The sequence below is a fragment of the Phascolarctos cinereus genome, unplaced genomic scaffold (genome assembly GCF_003287225.1).
Source record: "Phascolarctos cinereus isolate Bilbo 61053 unplaced genomic scaffold, phaCin_HiC Scaffold_5;HRSCAF=322, whole genome shotgun sequence".
NCBI classification, from domain to species: domain Eukaryota; kingdom Metazoa; phylum Chordata; class Mammalia; order Diprotodontia; family Phascolarctidae; genus Phascolarctos; species Phascolarctos cinereus.
Window position 1 is genome coordinate 354909084 of NW_027555958.1, and position 20201 is coordinate 354929284.

A 20201-nucleotide genomic window follows, 5' to 3' on the forward strand; every position below is an offset into this window, starting at 1 on the left:
GCCAGATATCCAGGGATGAGTCCTGCATCAAGAATGACCTGCAGGGGCACTTAGGTTGTGCAGTAGATAGAGCTCCGGCCTTGGAGTCAGGAGGACCTGAGTTCAAATCTGGCCTCAGACACTTGATTCTTACTAGCTGTGTGACCCTGGACAAGTCACTTAACCCTGATTGCCTCACCAAAAAGCAAAAAAAAAAAATTACCTTCAGCTCTGGATTCTAGGTGCCATCAAAGGCAACTTTCCAGCAGAGACAAAGTCCAGAGTCAATGCCCAAAGAAGATACAATCATATGCCAGTCAAACATACTTGGCACAATCGCCATGGAGAGCCAAAAGTTCTGGCTGTTGGGAAAATTAGGAAATGCATTAACTTTGGTCAGTGGTCTCCCTGACTCCTTCTCACTCCTCAAGTTGTACCATCACCCCAGTGCCCTCGTGATGTTCTCTACTCTCCTTGCTCCGAGTATATCCCTCTTTCCTTCCTCCACAACTATCTAATCTTATTTCTGTCCTGTGTCCCTTCAGGATAACAGGTGGGAAAGCAATCTCATAAACAGACCTATTGCTAAGGTATGACTGGATGACAAAGGGTGAACATGCTACTCTTCCTACAGGTATTCACATTTCAGTGAGGGAATTCTGGAGATAAAACCTTAACCCAAAGGAGTGACTCTCTTATGGTAGAATTGCAACCGATGTGGCAGATCAGTAGGAAAATATTTGGGGACAGAAGGCTTTTCCTTTAAGCTATACTATGTTGGGAACACTTACATATAAGGCCAGTTATTTATACCAAATGATGTCCACCACCTCCTGTCCCTTATACATATGAATGAAAAAAAAAACAGAAATAAATGCAGCTTCCTGTATTTCAAGATAAAGGGCTGCGAATGCCACGAACATATGATAAGAGGGATGAAATATGACATGAGAGCAGCTGGTGTGGAAAAAAAAAGACCTGGGGGGTTTAGTGGATTGTAGTCTCAACATTAGTTGGCAGTATAATGTGGCATCCCAAAAAGTCAATGGGATTCTATATTCTCTAAAGAGCAGCTAGGTGGCACAGTGGATAGAGTGCCGGGTCTGGAGTCAGGAAGACTCATTTTCCTGAATTCAAATCTAACCTCAGACACTTATTAGCTGGGTGACCCTGGGCAAGTCACTTAACCTTGTTTGTCTCAGTTTCCTCATCTGTAAAATGGGCTGGAGAAGGAAATAGCAAACCACTTCAGTATCTTTGCCAAGAAAACCCCAAATGGAGTCATGAAGAGTCAACAATGAATGCTCCCCGTGGGCCACAAAGTATGTTTATTCTGGGGGTGGGTGGGAGGGAGAGCTGATCAAGGAAACACCTCTCCCAGCTCTGATTCTGACTTTCTAGACTTCCCTATTACTCAACCTCACAGGTACCTTCCCCCCTCCCCTTTCAGTGCCCTTTTCTGTATTGTCTTCCCTCATTAAAATGCCCTCCTTAAGGGCAAGGTTTACTTACACACACACACACACACACACACACATATTTTGCTTGTATTTGCATTCTGAGCACTTAGCACAGTGTCTGGCACGCAGTAAATGCTAAATCAATTATTTTTGCCTGGACCACATTAGGATCTTTGAGAGCATCTCCCTGTGAAGGATGTGGACGCTTCTTTGAGAGGACTAGTGATATCTTCTGATTAAGCCTCAAAGACTGCAGCTGAACTAACTGGTTGGCTTGGATTCCTGTGGTAATTATTGGGAGAAGCTACCTGCTCTGGGATGGTCTATAAAAGGAACTGAGAGAGTTGTTTTTCCTTCAACTTTCGACCTTTCTTCCAGAGAGATCCTGAGTATGAAATGCCTCTGTGAATCAGGGATGGGGGGTTGGGGGTTGGAAAGAGAACTCCAGCAAGAAACACACAACAGCTTCTTGTGATAGTACCTGTCACCAGAAAGCAAAGAATCTGACAATGCCTAATTCCTGGCCCCAGTCTCGGAGCAGTGAAGTGACCTCTCAACCACCGGACAGGCATAGAGCAGGGAAACACAGGGCCAAGTGGTGAGAGTTCCTGAGGGTTGTCTCTCTAGCAGACTCAAGTTCAAGAGTTTTAGACTCTGGTCTTCAAGCAGCCCACAGTTACGTATATACATATGTGTATGTGTATGTGTAGATAGAGCCAGAATTTATAGAACATTTTAAGATCTGAAAAGTGCTTTATAGATATGATCACATTTGATTGTTATAACAAACCTGTGAAGTAAATGAGGTTATTATCTCCATTTTACAGATGAGAAAACCAAGGCAGACAAAGGTTCAGTGATTTGCCCAAGTTCATACAGCTAATAAGTGTCAGAGGCTAGAGTGAATTCACATCTTTCTGATTCCAGACCCAGCACTCTATCCACTGCCCAAGTAGTGGCAGGGCAGGACTCCTTAGAAAAGATCAGCTTCAAGAGTCACCTTTTGAGTAATCCTAAGGCAAAGAGTTTGGGGATTTAGCCGTTCCCCAGAAAAATGTTCTTACAAAAGTAAGAACGATAATTACACAGCTCTTTGGGCTGGAAGGAGAAGAATCAGGAAGGGACTAAAGTCATGGAGACTATAAGCAGAGAAGGAAGACTCAAGGTATCTGGACCTTACCCTCTACTGCAACTGCCTTATTCAGATGGTACATCCTAATGGGAAGGGGGTTACAATCTAAGAACAATAAGTACATTTAACTTGCGGGAAGGAAATGCCACAATCCATATGCTGGCATTATTGGAGGAAGGAAAAGGAGACACTATGAGAAACTCTGGGAAAATGGGACTCCCCAAAAGGATGGAGCATCATCCTGCTGGGAACCCCAAGTTAAGGTGCATTCTGAGGGGAGTCCAAACCACAGAACACTGTTTTGATGTACAGGACTTTAGAACCCTAAAGAAAAGTAGAGTTCAAAAGAGGAAGAGAATTATTTTGATTGTGATACTTTTATGTGTTTTTTGCCATTTTTGGTGAGCCCCCTGAGTCCTTTGCATTTTCCGTGGATAGAATAAAGCCTCTCTGGTACTAGCATTCAGTAACCTGAAGGTTTTTTAAGGGAGCTGGGGACGTTGTTACTCACAGTTGTGGATATTTGGACACAGACTCTAGAGTAAACCCTGGGTTGGGGTATTATGAGTCAAATGGAGCTGTGAATTTTAGGGTCAACCCCAACACTGGACACATTCCATGTAAAGCCAAAGCTTAGGACATTGGGCCACAAGCCACTCTTAAAATGCCAAGAATATTTATTCCTCACTAAAGCCTAAATCTATTCTATGTTTTGAGATATTACAAGGAGAACCTGACTAGTATTAGCAGACTTGAGAAAAAAAATCTAGAGAATGAGAAAGGAAGGAAAAGTAGTTTAGGACTATTTAATAAACCTTTCTTTCCACAGATCAGCCTAAGACTTAGGGATACATAGTAATTTCAGCCCAAGAATATTTTTTAAAGGAATTTTATAAGGAACAGATACCTGGAGTCTTCAATGGAAATGGTTTTTTTCTTCATCCATAAGTTGTGTCACTAATAGCCCTTGGTTGAGTTTTTGGATAAACTGAGGTTTGCTTTTGGATAGAGAATACTATACAGAAAATGGTGTTTTCTTTGGGATCTGTGAACACTTTCCAGAGGAAGAAATAGATAACAGTACTGGATTAGTGTTAGGAAGACCCAGGTTCAAACCTGCTTCTGACATTTACTAACTGTGTGACCGTGACCTGATCCCTTGATGTCTCTGAGCTTCAAGCAGTTCTATAAGGTCACTCCTATTGTATCCCATGGGTATTACCTAGTGAGTCCTTAGTGAATAGACGTGTAATGCATATAGATAGTGTATATAGATATCAACAATGATATTCCTGATTGATCCCACATGATGATATCTAGATCTTTACTGAACACCAACCCCAAACACTTCTATACCTAATATGTCTTGTCCTATAAATTATAAGGGGGGGGGGGGAGGCAGCTAGGTGGTGCAGTGGATAGAGCACCAGGACTGGAGTCAGGAAGATTTGAGTTCAAATCCAGCCTCAGACACTTGCTAGCTGTGTGACCCTGGGCAAGTCACTTAACCCCTATTTGCCTCAGCTCCTCATTTGTAAAATGAGGACACACTGGAGAAAGAAATGGCAAACTATTCCAGTATCTTTGCTAAGAAAACCCTACAGTCAGATACAACTGAATGACTGAACAACAATACATGACATCTGTTTGTTTATAAATATGTTCCTTAGTTGCACCATGTTATAAATATTTTGTGTTCCTTGGTAAAGTGTAAGCTTCCAGAAGGTAGGAAGGGCATGTTTTATTCCTTTTGTACTAAAACACTTGGTACATGTTATAGATACTTAATACAGATAAAATCTTTTATGGTGAATGTCATTACTAAAAAGTAGCAAAGCTTTTTTGATCTTCTAATGGCCCACAGTGATATTGCTTTGTTGATCTGGTAACAAGTAATAATTATAACTCACTTAGATATAAAGAGAAGAACTCCCTCTCTTTGGGTGGACCCCCATGATGAACTTCTGGGAGGGCATGGATCAGAGTTGCCCAGGCTGAGCGGTCACAGACAAGTTATGGTCCAAATCCTCAGAGATGTCTCCCAAATCGATGAGATCATAGATCTGTCCAAATATATACAAAGAATAATCATGCAAAACCAAAGCTGGCCACCCGCCTCACCATTGTGCAGATCCTTAAATGAGTGTTGATAACATTATAGGTAAGGAGAAGATGAAGAAAGTTGAGCTTTGGCCCAACAGATCACAATAACAACAAATCACATTTCTTTAGCCCTTGAAGGCATACAAAGCACTCTCTTCACAACAACCCAAGAGGGAAGTAGTTCGAGTATTTGTTATCCTCATTTTACTGACAGAAAAAAAAAAAAAGAGGCTGAAAGGTTAAGGGATCTGCTTCTATTCACACAGCCAGCATCTTGGCTGCAAGTCCCGAAGCATTCTTTACAGTACACCACACAATGCCTCTCACTTTATGGTTATTTTGTTTTGCCATCCTCCTCTCAAGCTTTCTCACATCAAACATCCCACTTACCCTCTCAAACCACACAATAAAATGAAACACAACAAGATGAAACAGTTAAGAGGAGAGATAGGTTTGCGGTGAAGGCATGTGCATGACACCTCCTTCTACCCCCTAGCAGGGGTTCTAAAATTGGGGTCAAGAGAACTTTTATACTCCCACCCCAAGTGCATTCCGTTCTCTTCAGGATTTCTGCCAAGGCCACAAGCTGAGGGGGAAAGCAGGAAGATTTTCCCAGTGCCACCTCTGTAGCTGCTGCTGTGGATGCCTGGGTAGCCATTAGTCTATAATTGCCCTGAGGGACTAAAGACTAGCACAGAAGGAGAAGGTTGGTAGACTGCACACTAGATGAAAGGAGAAGATTAAAGGAATTTTTGGACTTGTAAGTAAGTGTAGATGGGTTGGAGACAAGCCCCTTGATAGGATATGGAAGGAAAAATGGAAGAAGAGGGATCTGCCTATCCTGTGATTGGCTGATCGTAAGGCATAGCAGCTATACCATCTCTACTTTGGAGACCACTGGCATAAGGCATATCATGACTTGTCAAGAATATGTGGTTCACAACCTATCAGTAGGTTAATATTAGTAGATGAGTCTCAGAAACATTACCTGAAGTTAAATGACATGACAACTGTCACAGAGCTAGTAAATATAAGAGGCAAGATTTGAACCCAGGTCTTCTTTATTCCAATTCTGTACAGGATAATGCCTATAATATCATTATAATTTGTATCCTTGATCCCTTAGGAACTAAGATGATTAGTATAATTAATAATTCAGTATGATTTTTAAAATAAAAACAAGGAAGGTGACTAGCTAACTGCTGATATTCACTCTTCTTATGTATCTGTACAGCAGCAAAGCGAAATACCTTTAGAAAATAAAATTCACTAGAATGAGAAAAAAAGGGAACTTTTAAAAAATATATATTCTGATCACAACATTTAAATAAAATTGGTATTCTTTGTAATCCTATGTATTAATTTTATGCATTTTAGAAAACATTATTCTGAAAAAGTGTCCATAGGTTTCACCAGATGCTACCAAAGAAGAATATAGAGGTGTGAAACCTATAAGTTTCAAATAACTTATTTTCACTTATATTTCACTTGTGAATGGTGGAGCAAAATTCTTTTTCCTCACTTCATTCTATAGTCATAGAATAATAAAGTCATGGAACATTCAGGCTGGAAAAAGATGCTAGAGATCATTTTCTTCAACCCCCTCATTTTACAAAGGAGGAAATAGAGACTAGAGAAGGCAGGTGACTTAGCTGAAGTCATACAGCCATAAACTGAGGGTGTGGTCTCTAGCAATGTGTTACTCAAAATAAACATAACAAAACTAATTAGAAGTAGTGAAGCCTTGATGGCAGCTGGACTGAAATGGGATTTTACCCATTATTCCAGCAAAGTTAGCTATGATAAAAATTTCTGTACTTTTTCCTCTCATTTTCAGTACAAAATAAAAAACTAGGGAAGTAACAAAACATTTTTTAAAACATACAGAAGAAGAAGGAAATTCAGAAGGAACAACATTAACATGTTAAATTTAAAATATATTTTTAAAAAGCTGTAAGTAATAAGGATTTATGTTTTTATATACAATTCTCTTATCCTGTTCTTTTTATATGGAAATGTTTGTGTTTATTGATGTTTGTCAAGTTCACAATAAAAAAAAATTTTTAAAAAAAAGGATTTACTTTCAAAGATGTTTCCACAGGAAAATGTCCTTGGAAGAGGCACCTGAAAGGTTAAGAAAGATGGCAAACATATAATAAAAATGGCTATTTCAAAGGAGCAACATAAGACTTGCATGAACTGATGCAAAATTAAGTAAGCAGAACCCAGAAAAATATATTCATGATTACAAACAGATAAAAAAAAATTTTAACTGTATACTAGAATGACCAAGCTTGGCCCCAGAGAAAGAGTTGAGAAAATCAACTTCCTCCCTCCATTGCACAGGTTAGGGATTATGGGTGTGGTAACTATATATATTACATGATATAGTTGATGAATTATTTTGCTTAACTGTTTTTCTATCTTTTAAATCTTCCTTACAAGGGATGACTCACTAGGGAAGGAAGGAGGATATGTTTAGAAACAAATACGTCGCAACAGCAAAAGGTACCAGTAGAAATAATGATTTTTTTTTTTCAGCGCAAAGATGGATGTGGTTGGCCAGGCCCAAGGTATGCTTGGAATTGCGATCCTCAGTGTGTTTTCTGCAACCTTGCCAGAATTCAGCAGCACTTTCCTAGTTTGAGATCCCACCCTTTGCTTTCTCACAGCCTGTTTCCCTTCCTCTGTCTTCTCTGCATTGGAGGCAGCCAGATGGCATAGTGTACCAAATGCCAGGCTCGGAGTCAGAAAGTACTGAGTTTGAATCCTGCTTCAGATGCTAAATGGTAGAATGACCCTGAGCAAATGCATTTAACTTCTCAACTTCAGTTTCTTCACTTGTACAGTGGAGATGATAATAGCACTTACCTCACAGAGCTGTTATGAGGATTAAATAAGACAAATGAGACACGTGAAATATCTTGTACTATATAAATGCTGGCTATTATTATTGTTAGGGCAGCTAGGCAGAACAGTGGATAGAGTACTGCGCCTAGCATCAGGAATATCTGAGTCAAAATCCAGCCTCAGACGCTTACTAGCTGTGACCCTGGGCAAGTCACCTAATCCTGTTTGCCTCAATTTCCTCATCTGTAAAATGAGCTAGAGAAGGAAATGGCCACTGGCCCTGGAGTCAGGAGAACTCCAGACACTTACTAGCTAGCGTGTGACCCCAGCTGGGCAAGTCACTTCATCCTCATTGCCTCCACAAAAAAAAAAAAAAACGACAAAGAAAAGGAAATGCCAAACCACTCCAGCGTCTTTGCCAAGAAAACCCCAAATGGCGTTACGAAGAGTGAGACATGACTAAATAACACCAACCAATTGTTGTTGTTGTTGTTGTTGTTGTTGTTATATCACAGGAATTTCCCCCAGTGCCTGCAGGAATCCTTTATTCCATGCAGAGTTTCTGATATTTCATAGGTTTTCCTCTTTTTTTCTAGATGTTTATCAGACCTTGCCAATAGGTACCACTCCTTCCTATGTAACATATCCCAACCTGAAAATTCCTTCTGTTTGAAGCTTCAGGGCCTCTAAAATGAATTACAGTTCCACTCCTATGAATTACTAATAACAGCCAACAATTATTTAGCACTTTGAGTCTTGCAAAGCACTTTTCATAGATCATCTCATTTGGTCCTCACAACAACCTGATGAGATAGGTATCATCATCATCATCATCATCATCATCATCACCATCATCATCATCCCCATGTTACTGATGAAGTTGAGAAATGAGGTTGACTTGCCCAGGCTCACACAGCTAATCTGATGTGGCACTCAGACTCAAGGCTCCCTGACTAAGCCCAGGACTCCATCCACTATACCAAGCCACCTCTCCAAAGAATGGGTTCAAACCACACACTTGGTTGTCTGAAGCTCTGTTACCACTGGCATAAATAATAGAGCTGGCCTCAGAGTATGATCTCAAAAATCAGGACAGAATAGTCAGAGCAGAAAATTATTATTCCATGCTTAAAGGATTCATGTTCAAAGTTTCAGGAAACACAGAATATACATCTAGAAGCTGTAGGGTGAAGTGGGGGGATGTGGAACAAGATGTTATAGGGAGTAGAGGGAAAGTTAAATCTCCCCTACAGTGAAATCAGAGGAAGGAAGAAGGGGCAGACAACACCAAACTGCACTAAGGTAAAGTGTATCTCAAGGTCCAGAAGAAGCCCCAAATCCATAAAATGACACTCTTCCACTTCAACAGATTGTGGAACAGATTCTGGGGCTCTAGCAGGCAGAATAAGGGTTAGCCTTCAGCTTATTATCCTCAGGAGAGCATGGGAACATTCCAAAGGGTACAGGTCATCCTTTCTGACTTCCTACCATCCCAGTCAACCAATAAAGGCCAAATAATACCAAGTATTTACAAAGCATTTTATAAATATCTCACTTTATCCTCTCAACAACCCTGGGAGGTAAGTGCTATTATTATCTCCATTTTACATAAAAGGAAACTGAAGCAGATAGAGGTTAAATGACTTGCTCAGGGTCACAGGTCTGAAGCAGGATTTGAACTCCGATCTTCCTTACTACAAATCCAGTGCTACAGCCTCAGTGCCACCAAGTGGTCCCTAAATCTGATTTACCTTTGGGATCAGCCTCATTATGTCCCTCTAGCATGATCTGAGGGTTCTTCTCACTGTCACCCCCTGATCAAAAAAGTCTACCCTCCTTCTTACTGATGCTTGTAGTGCTTTTACCAGAGAAAAGACCCTTTCATTCCACAATTAAATACAAAAGGCTTAAAATGTAAATGTCTGGCTAAGGTCATATCGTCAATGACACACAATATATACTAAAGGGTAGACAGTGAGTCAATAACCCTTGCGTAGTGGCTCCTATCAAATCCTTTCCTCTTTTGATAGGGGGAAAGGGGAATAGCACTGCACTTCTAAAGATGGAAAGGGATTAGAGTTAAGGAAAAGTAGGTAGCGGTGAAGGGAAGCCAGGGGAACAAAAAAAAAAAAAACACCTCGGCTGATTTCATAATACCTTGTTCTGTTCCACGAATGATAGAAACTTCTGGCTAAAGTGCTCTTGTCTTAAATGTCTGCACAGGGGGCTGGTTTGCCAGAAGCGTTGCTGTTGAGCCACTGGTATATACTGTAACACTGCTGCCCTGATGTGTGGTTTTCAGGGTTGTGGTTTGCTTTTGTTATGCTTCTTCTTGGTTTTTTTAGATATGGTTGACTTGGTTATAAAGGAGTTTTATTTGTAGATGATTTTGTTAATAAGGGCATCACTCTAATGTCTAATTTGATCAATGCTGTAAGTACAAAAGTCTGTTAACTAAGGAAACTACAGAGCCATGAAAATGGCACCCCAGAATGTGCTTTTGGACTTAGATTCTTAAAATCTAGTCACTGCTCAGATTCTTAAAATCTAGCCAATAGCTCACTAACATTCAGACTCCTTAAGAGTCTGCCCAATATGACAGATGTTCTAATAAACCTTGTCTTTGGCTGAAAGAAGGCTTGGGTCGAATTCTTTCCGACAGGATCCACGTGTTGTGATCTTGGGGTCCCAGCACCCCTAAACCTCATCACTTTGGTGGCCCATACAGGGAAACTGCCTAACCCCAAGTTCTTCTCTAGCCAAGACTGGAAGGTACATAAGCCTCAGAATGTTCTTTTGCAGGCTTAATGGAGACAACTGCACACAACCGAATCCAAAAACTTTTCAAAGTTTAAAAAAGTTTAAGCTTTTAAGTAGTATCAAGAAAAACAGTCAAACACTGTGTAATGAAATAACTCACAGGGTTCAAAGACTACTGGTTTTCAGTAAGAAGTTTTCACCTTTTCCAAGGACTTTGTACTTCCCTCCCCCTTTTGCAACCAAGGCAGTTCAGCAATATTTATTAAGTGGGGAGAACACGCCTTCAGAGGGCAACTTTATACCATATGTATAAACTGTAAAATTTTATGTATGTATAAACATACATGTTATATATATATATGTATAAAACATGTCTAAACATGTGAAAACTGCCTGCAAAATTACTATAATAATAAGTCACAAATAAAACAATAACTACAGGTCTAGATATGGATACTTGAAAAGGATATACTAAACAAAAACTCTCCTAATAAAGACACATCCCAATGAAATAAGTATGTCCTTGATCTTATTTATTTAAGTGTGGAACTGAGATTTGTTTGGAGTGAATGGATGGATGGATGGATGGATGGATGAATTAATGAAAAAATATTTATTAAACATCTACTATATACCAAGCCCTGTGCTAAGCTTTAGTGATACAAATGGCGGTGGAGAGGGGGAGCGGGGAAGACATTCTCTGCTTTTAAGGAGCTCATACTCTAACTGGAAGAGACAATACATGAAAGAAAGTTGGGATGCAAATAAGATGGAAAGGCATGGAAGTCCTATGGGTGCAAAAGCAGGGCAGATGGCAAAGCCCAGGGGTCCTATGGTTGTATCAGTAGATTAGATGACATTGCCAAGGGTCTGGAGGCAGGACAGATCCTAAGTTCTGGAGGACCTTTGCGAGAGAGACGGTAAGACCTAGTGGTCTTCTGTCTCACTAGAAGAAATAGAGTTACTGACCCTCATCTAATCTAAGCTGTGTGAGTAGTCAAGTAGGTGCTCCAGTGGGTTCTAGATGGCCAGAGGAAGGGTAAAATAAAAGGGGAGGAGACCCTTGATAGTGACAGATTTTCCCACTGCCCAGTCAGAAATCTTACTGAGAAAACTTCCTCCACTGATACAGGTGGGAAAGCTGCCAAAAATTTTACTCTTAAGAGTGACCTGAAGCACCGAGAGGTTGTGTGACTTGCCTATGGATTGCATAGCTAGCATGTGTATAAATGGAGAGGAGGAGGTGATCAACTGAATCTGCCTAACCCATTTGATAAAGTCACAGATTGAAAGACTTCCAGTTAAGGTAGCAATGTGAAAGGTCATAAAGAAGCCCAGTTCTTCCATAGAAACCCCAGCAAACATCTGGAAACAATCCAAGAAAGACCAACAATAAGGAAATTAGGAAAAACTCAGAAGGAAGCCCCTTTATCCATCAAGAACGTACAAAATGTCAAAAAGAAGAGAATATAAGCTGGTAGAGGAATCGAACCAGGAAAGTCAGTGCCAAATCAGGTACAAGCAGAAGGACAAGGGTTGAACCATGTAAACCAGCAGGAACTCTGGGAACCCAGCCAGAATACAGCAGAGGCAAATGGCTCTGAAACCAGCAAGTCCTCTGAAAGAAGCATCACAAACCAACATCAGCTCAAATTATTAGGCCCCTACAGTAAGATCCTGGCCAAGGCTTGTCAAAACAGAAGCAAAGACTGAAACAATTCCAACAGATCACTACATAGGAAGGCAGAGTCTAGCTGTAAACTCCTCAGAGTGTTGGGAGACACAGTAGGAGATGCAGCCAACTCAAAGTCTGAGTGACAGCAAAAGTTGGGGAAGGATTGGAGTGTGGTTATCTGTTGGAGAAGCAGGGAGGAGATACTATCAAGGGCACATTGTAGAGTGACTGGCCTTGATAAAGGATTGATAAAGGTTGATAAAGGAAGGAGCCCCGGGGACACCAGCATGATCTCCACCCTACCTGGAGCTGTATCAGAGAAAGGAACCAACTGTCCAATGAAGATCATGCAAAGGAAAGGACAGAGACCTACTGACACTTGAACCCACACTGGACTGCCAGGAAACTGAGCCAAAATCCAAAGACTGAGACAAAGAATTGAGCCTACTACTGAAAATATGTGGACACAGAAAAAGATTAAAAGAAAACACAATGAAGAATTGTTATGGGGTAAGAGATACCCAAAAATATAGGTAATTTATACAAATACATATGGACAAGAGCCATTGTAAAATAAATACATGGTCAGAGGATATAAGCAAACAGTTCTTAGGTTTCTCAAGGCAAGCTATCGATATGAAGAAGTGCCACAATCCAAAACACCTAAGAGACAACTCTGAGGTCCCATCACAGAGGGAGACAGGACCATTTAAGACAGAAACATGAAAATTCAGAGAGAAGATCAGCTCTGCCATAGGAACCCCAGCAAACATCTGAAAACAATCCAAGAAAGACCCATGATTTAAAAAAAAGTAGAAAAGATTCAGAAGCAAGCTCTCTATCAGATCAGGAACTGCACACAAAAACAAACAGAAGAAAGCGTAGGTTGGTAGACGGATTGAACCAAGAAACTCATCTGATTATCAAAGAAACAAAAGGAAAATGACAATTGCTGGAAGGGCTGGGGGAAGATAAACACACTAAACCACTTCTGGTGGAGCTATGAATTAGTACAACCAAAAAGTCACTAAATGGTGCACATCCAGTTTAAAAAGTACATTGGGCACGGGCAGCTAGGTGGCACAGTGGATAAAGCACTGGCCCTGGAGTCAGGACGACCTGAGTTCAAATCTGGCCTCAGACACATAACACTTACTAGCTGTATGACCCTGGGCAAGTCACTTAACCCCATTGCCTAACCAAAAAAAAAAAGTCCAATGGGCAGCTGGTGAGATAGGACTGAGGAAGAGAAGGGCTGGAGACAGATAGATAGAGGTTGATAGATATAGAAATACAGATATATGGATATATAAAACTGTAAGTTGACTACATAATTAAGCCAACGGAAGCTGAGCAGAGCATCGAGAGAGCAAGCCTAAAAGCCTAAAGAGAGAAGAAAAAAGGGTGCAGAACAGACCCTAAAGGAACACCCACAGGTAGGGAGCTTGATATGAATGATGATCCAACAAAGGGGACTACAATGGAGCGGTCAGACACATAGGAGGAGACCCAGGAGAAAGCAGTACCATGAAAACCAAAGAAGAAAGAATATTCCCAGGGGCAGCTAGGTGGCTCAGTGGATAGAGCACCGACCCTGAATTCAAATCCGGCCTCAGACATATAACACTTACTAGCTGTGTGACTTTGGGCAAGTCACTTAACCCCACTGCCTAGACAAAAAAAAAAATAGAATATCCCGAGGAACATGATCAACAGTGTGAAACACTGCAGATATATCAAGAAGGATAAGGACTAAGAAAAGTCTATCAGATATGGCAATTAAGAGAGTGTTCCTACCTTTGGAAAGAGTAATTTTTATTGAATGATAGGATCAAAACCTTAATTACAAAAAAGTCTCGGGGTAAGAAGAGCAGAAATGGAAACAACAAATATAAACAGCTTTTTCTAAGAGTTTTGCTAAGAAAAGGAGACAAGATACAGTCCAATAACTTGAAGGTAGGATAAGGTATAATGAAGTTTAAGAATGGGAGAAACTTGGAGATTATCTGTTGGAGAAGTAGGGAGGAGATAGTGTCAAGGGCACATGTAGAGTGACTGGCCTTGATAAAGCAGGGCCATCTGACTGTCAGAGGCAGGGGAAAGTAGGAGAGAGTGAGTGATGGTGTCAAGAGGTTCTGAAATGAAGAAAAAAGAAGAAAAGTCAAATGGAATATTTTATGTGGGTAGGCAGTAGGCAGGACACCAGCTGACAATGCCTGCCTACCAGCCTGGGTTTGTTATTCCCGAGTGGCTGGCACTTGGTGATGCTGCCTCTGTGGCAGCTCAGCATCTACAAGAGGGCTGGGTCAGGTTTTCCTGCCTATCTCCTCTGCAACAGCTGTGTTTTCTTCAGCAGAAGGTCTCTTTTTCACCTCCCTTAGTGGGAGGACCTAGCTCTAACTCTCTTTTTTATATGTATTATGCATGTGAGTGGAATCAAGTCAAGGGTTGTGTGAGGATAAGATTATGAGGGCGGATCCCTTATCTCCTCTTCCTGCAAGATTCTAGACTCAAACCCCTACTACTATTGCCTTATGTAAAGAGCTGTCTCTGACTTAATCATTAATTCTTCTACTTAATATTTGTGTTTGTTTCTTGGAAGATGAACTTCAAACTGTAAATGTTAACCTTTACATTTTCTTTTGAAGGCCTGATCAGCATTTACAACTGTTATAGGGGCACTGAAATAATGGTGATACCTTTCCTTTCAGTATTACAATTGAAACTGCTTTGTTAGTCTTAAGGCACTTGAGTAAATTAACCAAGGACTTGGGAGGCTCCTAATCTAAGCTGCCCTTTAGGGTAGAAACAGAAAATAAAGACCAAAAGGAAAGGAAAGGGAGAGGAAAGAAGAAAGGTAAGAAAAGAGGATAATAATACTTTATGGCTTACTTTTCTCACAACTCTGTTAGACCAAAGGCACAAATAGGAAAAAGAAATGTGGGTTGAGGCAAATAGTGACAGAGAGGGGGTGTATGAGGGAAGGAAGGAAGGGAGGAAGAAAAGAAGGAAGGGAGGGAGGAAGGAAGGGAGGAAGGAAGGAAGGAAGGAAGGAAGGAAGGAAGGAAGGAAGGAAGGAAGGAAGGAAGGAAGGAAGGAAGGAAGGAGATAGGGATTCTGATTTTGCTGAATATCTTGAAATTCAAATTTAGCAAGGAGACAAGACTTTTAAGCTATTTTCTTAGATTATATTTAACAAATATTAAGACAATTACTATTTTAATACCAAAAGAGCTATCATTTCCCTTCATATAGTACAGTGATTTAGTCCTCTCTGAAATCCCCCAACAACAATTTGCTTTTCTAGCACACAAAATGCCTTCCTCATCCTACCCTTATCGGGGAAGCAGTTTCCTGAATCTTTGCTTCTATTCTACCTGTGTATGATTTGGCCCACATATTTGCTATAATACATTTGTCATAATATAGCTTCATCACCTCATCTGATTCCACCAGTCCTTGAATGTTGGTATAATCTTCAATTTTCCTTCCTTGTTCCCTCTCTGCCCTTCCTATCCCTTCTCAATCCTCTTTCCTCCATCATTGTCCATATTTTCATCATCCTTTATGACTTCTATCCTCCCTCACTTTTTATGTTCTTGTCCCTGTTCCTTACCACCCACTTACTTTTAAATCTTTCCTTTACTTTGAGTGTTTGGGGGGTAGGGCTGGGAGTAAGGGAGGAAATTACTTTCTCAATATTTGTCAGTGTTTAAATTATTCTCTCATCAGACTATAAACTCCCAGCATGGTATTTCAATTCATTTTTCATATAGAATTTAGCACAGGAAGATCATCAGTTGTTTAATAAACACTATATACTGACTCAGTTCCACAAACGTTTTTTAAGCACCTGCAATGTTAAGAGAGAGGCTGCCTGGTGTAGTAAATAAGAATAGACTTTGGATTCAGGAAGACCTGGGTTCACATCTGGCCTCTAATACATACTGGCTGTGTGACCATGGACAGGTTAATGCCTTGAAGGCAATTCTCCAAGACTAGCCTAGAGAGGAATCAGTGATCTGCACTGTGGAGGGAATTTCTATGCAGGATGTTCTCTACACCAAGAAAATCACGGGTTAGAGTGGAAAAAAAAAGTTTGAAGTGCACTGTGTTAATTGCCAAGGATAGGGGGAAAAGGTAGAAAAAGATGGTAGTCCTTGCCTTTAAGGAGAGTGCAGGCTAATGAAGGAGGGAGGGGGACAGAATGAGAAAAGTATATAACTAACTCTAGAAGTTTTAACTGCACAGGAGAGTTGCACACAAAATGGTATGAGAGATTTGAAGAGGGAATACTAAAGAAATCAGGCAAGGCTTTAAGGAGGAGGTAGTAAATGAGCTGGGAAGGACAGGACTTCAACGAGTAGAGGTGTTGGAGAGGGCATTTCAGTCACGGAAGAAGGCTCATTCCTAGAATTAGGGTAACAAAAGGCAAAATGAAATTAAAGAACTACTAGGTGTTTGTGTGGCTTAAGAAACAAAAATAAATAAATTAAATAAAATGAAATAAACGAATAAATAAATAAATAAAAAGGTGAGTAGTGTGAAATCAGGCTGGAAAGGTGAGTTGGATCCAGACTGTGGATGACCTTGAATGCCAAACTGAATATTATTTGATCTCATAGTCAATAAGGAACTGCTGAAGAATTCCATACAGGGGAGTGGTAGGATTAGATCTGTGCATTAAAATGATTACTTTGGTACCACTGTGAAGGAATGTCTGGAAAGTGGAGTGTGTGATCACAGGAAGACCAGTTAGGAGGCCATTATAGTAGTCCAAGCAAGAAGAAATGAGGAAGGAAAGAAACAAGTATTTATTAAGTGCCTATTATATAAAACTAAATGCTTTACAAATATTTCATTCAGTCCTCACATCACTCTGGGAGTTAAACAGTATTATCACCCCCGTGTTACATATGAGGAAAATGAAGTAGACAGAGGTTAAATGGCTTACCTAGAGTCAAACATCTAATAAGGGCTGGTGGCAGGATTTGAATTCGGATCTTCCTGACTCCAAATTCAGTGCCCTCTCCACTGTACCACCCCACTGCCTTTATAAAATATAATAAGGTCCCAGACTAGGTGAAGTGTGGAGAAAGTGAAAAGAAGGAGGGCAAATGCCAGAGATATGTAACAAAATTTGAAAGCAAGGCTATTAGGGTTTGGACTATTATAAATGACTGGATATGGTTTCCCTATACTATATCCATCTCATCACTAGAAGTGAGCTCATCAGCTCCTATAGATTCACTTATCATCTATATGCAGATTATTCCTACATCTACATGTCCAATCCTCATGTCACTCCTAAGTAAACTCCAGTCTCACATCTCCAGCTTCCCACCAGACATCTCCACTCAGATGTCTCAAAAGCATGTCAAGGGGCAGCTAGGTGGCGCAGCGGATAGAGCACCGGCCCTGAAGTCAGAAGTACCTGAGTTCAAATCTGGCCTCAGATCAAACACTTGACACTTACTAGCTGTGTGACCCTGGGCAAGTCACTTAACCCCAATTGCCAAAAAAAAAAAAGCATGTCAAACTCAGTGTCCAAAACAGAACTTATTCTCTTTCCCCCTAAACTTTTCCCTCTTCCTAACTTCCTATTTCTACATAAGGTACCACCATTCTCCTTGTGACTCATGTTCACAAGCTCAGAGCCACTTTTTATTCTCCCCTCTGCCTCAATGCCATCCTCCATATCCAATCCAGCTGCCAGCTGTTGTTAATTCTGCCTTCACTACATCCCTCACTGTTTGTGTGAGGGATGTTTGTTAAGTCCCTTAACATCTCTAAGCCTCTAATTCTTCACTGGTAAAAGCAGGGGTTTCAACTTCATGAGCTCTAAGGTCCCTATGAATATTTCTCACATCTATCACACAGCCACCACCCCAATTAAGGCTCTCTTTATTTCTCACCTGGAATATTGTCCAAGTCCCAGTTCTAACATTTATTATTTGTGTGACCTTAAGCAAGTAACTTAACCTCTCTGGTCTCAGTTTGCTCATATGTGAAGTGAGAAGATTGGAATACATGATTTCTGAGGTCTCCTCTACATCTAAATCTATACAATGAGAAAATGATGTCTTCCCACATCTAGCTTCTCCCCTTTCCAATACATCTTCCACATAACAGTTAAACTGACATTCCTAAAGCACAAGTCTGACCATGTCACTCTACTCAAAAAACTTCAGTAGTTCCCAATTGCCTCCAGGATAAAATAAAAAATCCCTATTTGTCATTTAAAACCCTTCAATATCTGGCTCCAATCCATTTTTTCTAGGCTGGTTACTCATTATTCCTCCTTATATACTCTACAAAATAGCCAAATGTTTGTACTTGTTCCTGATACATGCTATACCATCTTCTTTCTCCCATATCCACATCTTTGCCAAGTCTAGTAGGATACCGCATCTTTCTATGCCTAAAATGTTGTCCTTGATCAGCTCAAGGGCCGCCTCCCAAAAGAGGATTTCCAGACTCCCCCTGTTGTTAGTGTCCTGCCCTCCATAAATCACCTTGTACTTATTATCTATACATTTTTAATTTACTTATCTGTGTCAATGTTGTATACCCCTCAGTATAAATTCATAAAGGGAAAGGACTGTTTCACTTTTATCTCTGTATCCCCAGCAACTAGCTAAGTGCCTGGTACATATCAATAAATGTTTATTAAATTGAATTGTTGAATCTCCCTTTCCCAAATCATCTACACACAGTCACCTTCTTTAGCTGTACACTATACACATTACAATGTGAGAGAATGACAGGTTCAGTCAACACATTAGGTCCATGCCCAACACACCATCTCAAATGACTAATTTTAAATTGGCATGGTCTTCAAAAGATGGGAGGCAGGATAATATACTGGAAAGAACACTAGATTGGAATTAGGGGTCTTTCTGAAGACTGGACTAGATAGATCCCTATATTGTTTCCAACTTCAAATCCTTATGATTTCCAGGTCCCATTCCTAAGGCCCATTTTTTCCCCATTCCCTCATTTCAGTTAAAAAGCTGTTTGTCTTGGTATCAATGTGCTTTCTGTCCCTGGATCTTATGCATCTTTTTCCCTTCAGTTACTGGTTTAAGCGGTGTTCTTAGAAGTTACCTGACGCCTATCTCAGCAGCACACCTCAGCACTGTCCAGAAAACTACCTCGAAGAAAGTTCTTCCCTTCCAGGTACACCATCCTGGACCAGCTTCCTTTAGCCACATCTCCCTTTTACTGAAGCCCTCTTCTTGTTTTATGAATCCAGGACATCTATCAAAGATGAAGACTTTGATCGATACTGTGGCATGTATCCTCCCCTCTGGGGTATATCTACATGGGCAGAGATGGGGAACCTGAGGCCTACAGGGTCACACGTAGCCTCAAGGCTGCAGGTTCCCCACCCCTGATCTAGGACTTCAAACCACCCATCTTTAGTTCCCTCTCCAAGGCACTTAGAGGAAACAGCACTGCTTCCAGAGTCAGAGGACATGGATTCAAATCCCACTTCTCATGCTTACTGCTGGAGTGACCTTAGGTAAGTCTCTTAAACTCCTCGAGCCACAGTTTCCTCATTTGTAAGACGAGAGAATTAGACTAGACCAAGAGAGCTTATCTTTTTGTGCCATGGACCTTTGGCAGTGTGGTAACCTCCCATGAGCCTCTTCTCAGAATAATATTTATGGCCTACACTCATAATTGAAGGAAATGCTGAATTTCAGTTAGAGGCTGATGAAAATACAGATGTAATTTTTTCCCCATCAGGTTTGCAGACCTCCTGAAAGGTACCCATGAAGGCCTTGAGGGTCCAGGAAAGACGATGAAAAGGGAATGGTAACTTATGAAGTGTCTATTCTATACCAAACACTGTGCTAAGCACTTTACGAACATTATCTGATTGGATGCACAACTAATCTGTGAGATAGACACTGTTATTATCTCCATTTTACAGGTGAGAAAACTGAGGCAGAGGCTAAATGACTTGCCCAGGGTCACACAGCTTGTATCTGAGGGTCCACGGACTAAAAAAAAAAAAGGTCTCAAAGGTCCCTTCTAGGCCTAGATCTATCATCTTGACAGTGAATTATTGTCCTTTCTCAAACAGTTAGTGTAGTGGAAAGATAACTGGATGCGTGTAGTAGGCCTAGATTCAAATCCCAGATCTGGCAGAGCCTGAGACCCAAAAAGGATAAGTGAATTTTCCAAGGTCACACAGCTACTAAGTTGTCGATTTGGGAGTTAAGCCTACATTACC

At 40.7% G+C, this 20201-nt stretch overlaps 1 long non-coding RNA gene across 1 annotated transcript in view; it reads right to left on the reverse strand.

Annotated features, from left to right (window-relative positions):
* The window catches only part of LOC144457790 (uncharacterized), a 67640-nt gene extending 60839 nt beyond the window's left edge, over positions 1-6801 (reverse strand). The window contains exons 1-2 of the long non-coding RNA XR_013487296.1: positions 6756-6801; positions 4482-4634 (exon numbers count right to left, since the gene is read on the reverse strand). This is a non-coding gene — a long non-coding RNA (uncharacterized LOC144457790). The remainder of the gene's footprint in view (positions 1-4481; positions 4635-6755) is intronic.
* Between the last annotated feature and the right edge of the window lie 13400 nt (positions 6802-20201).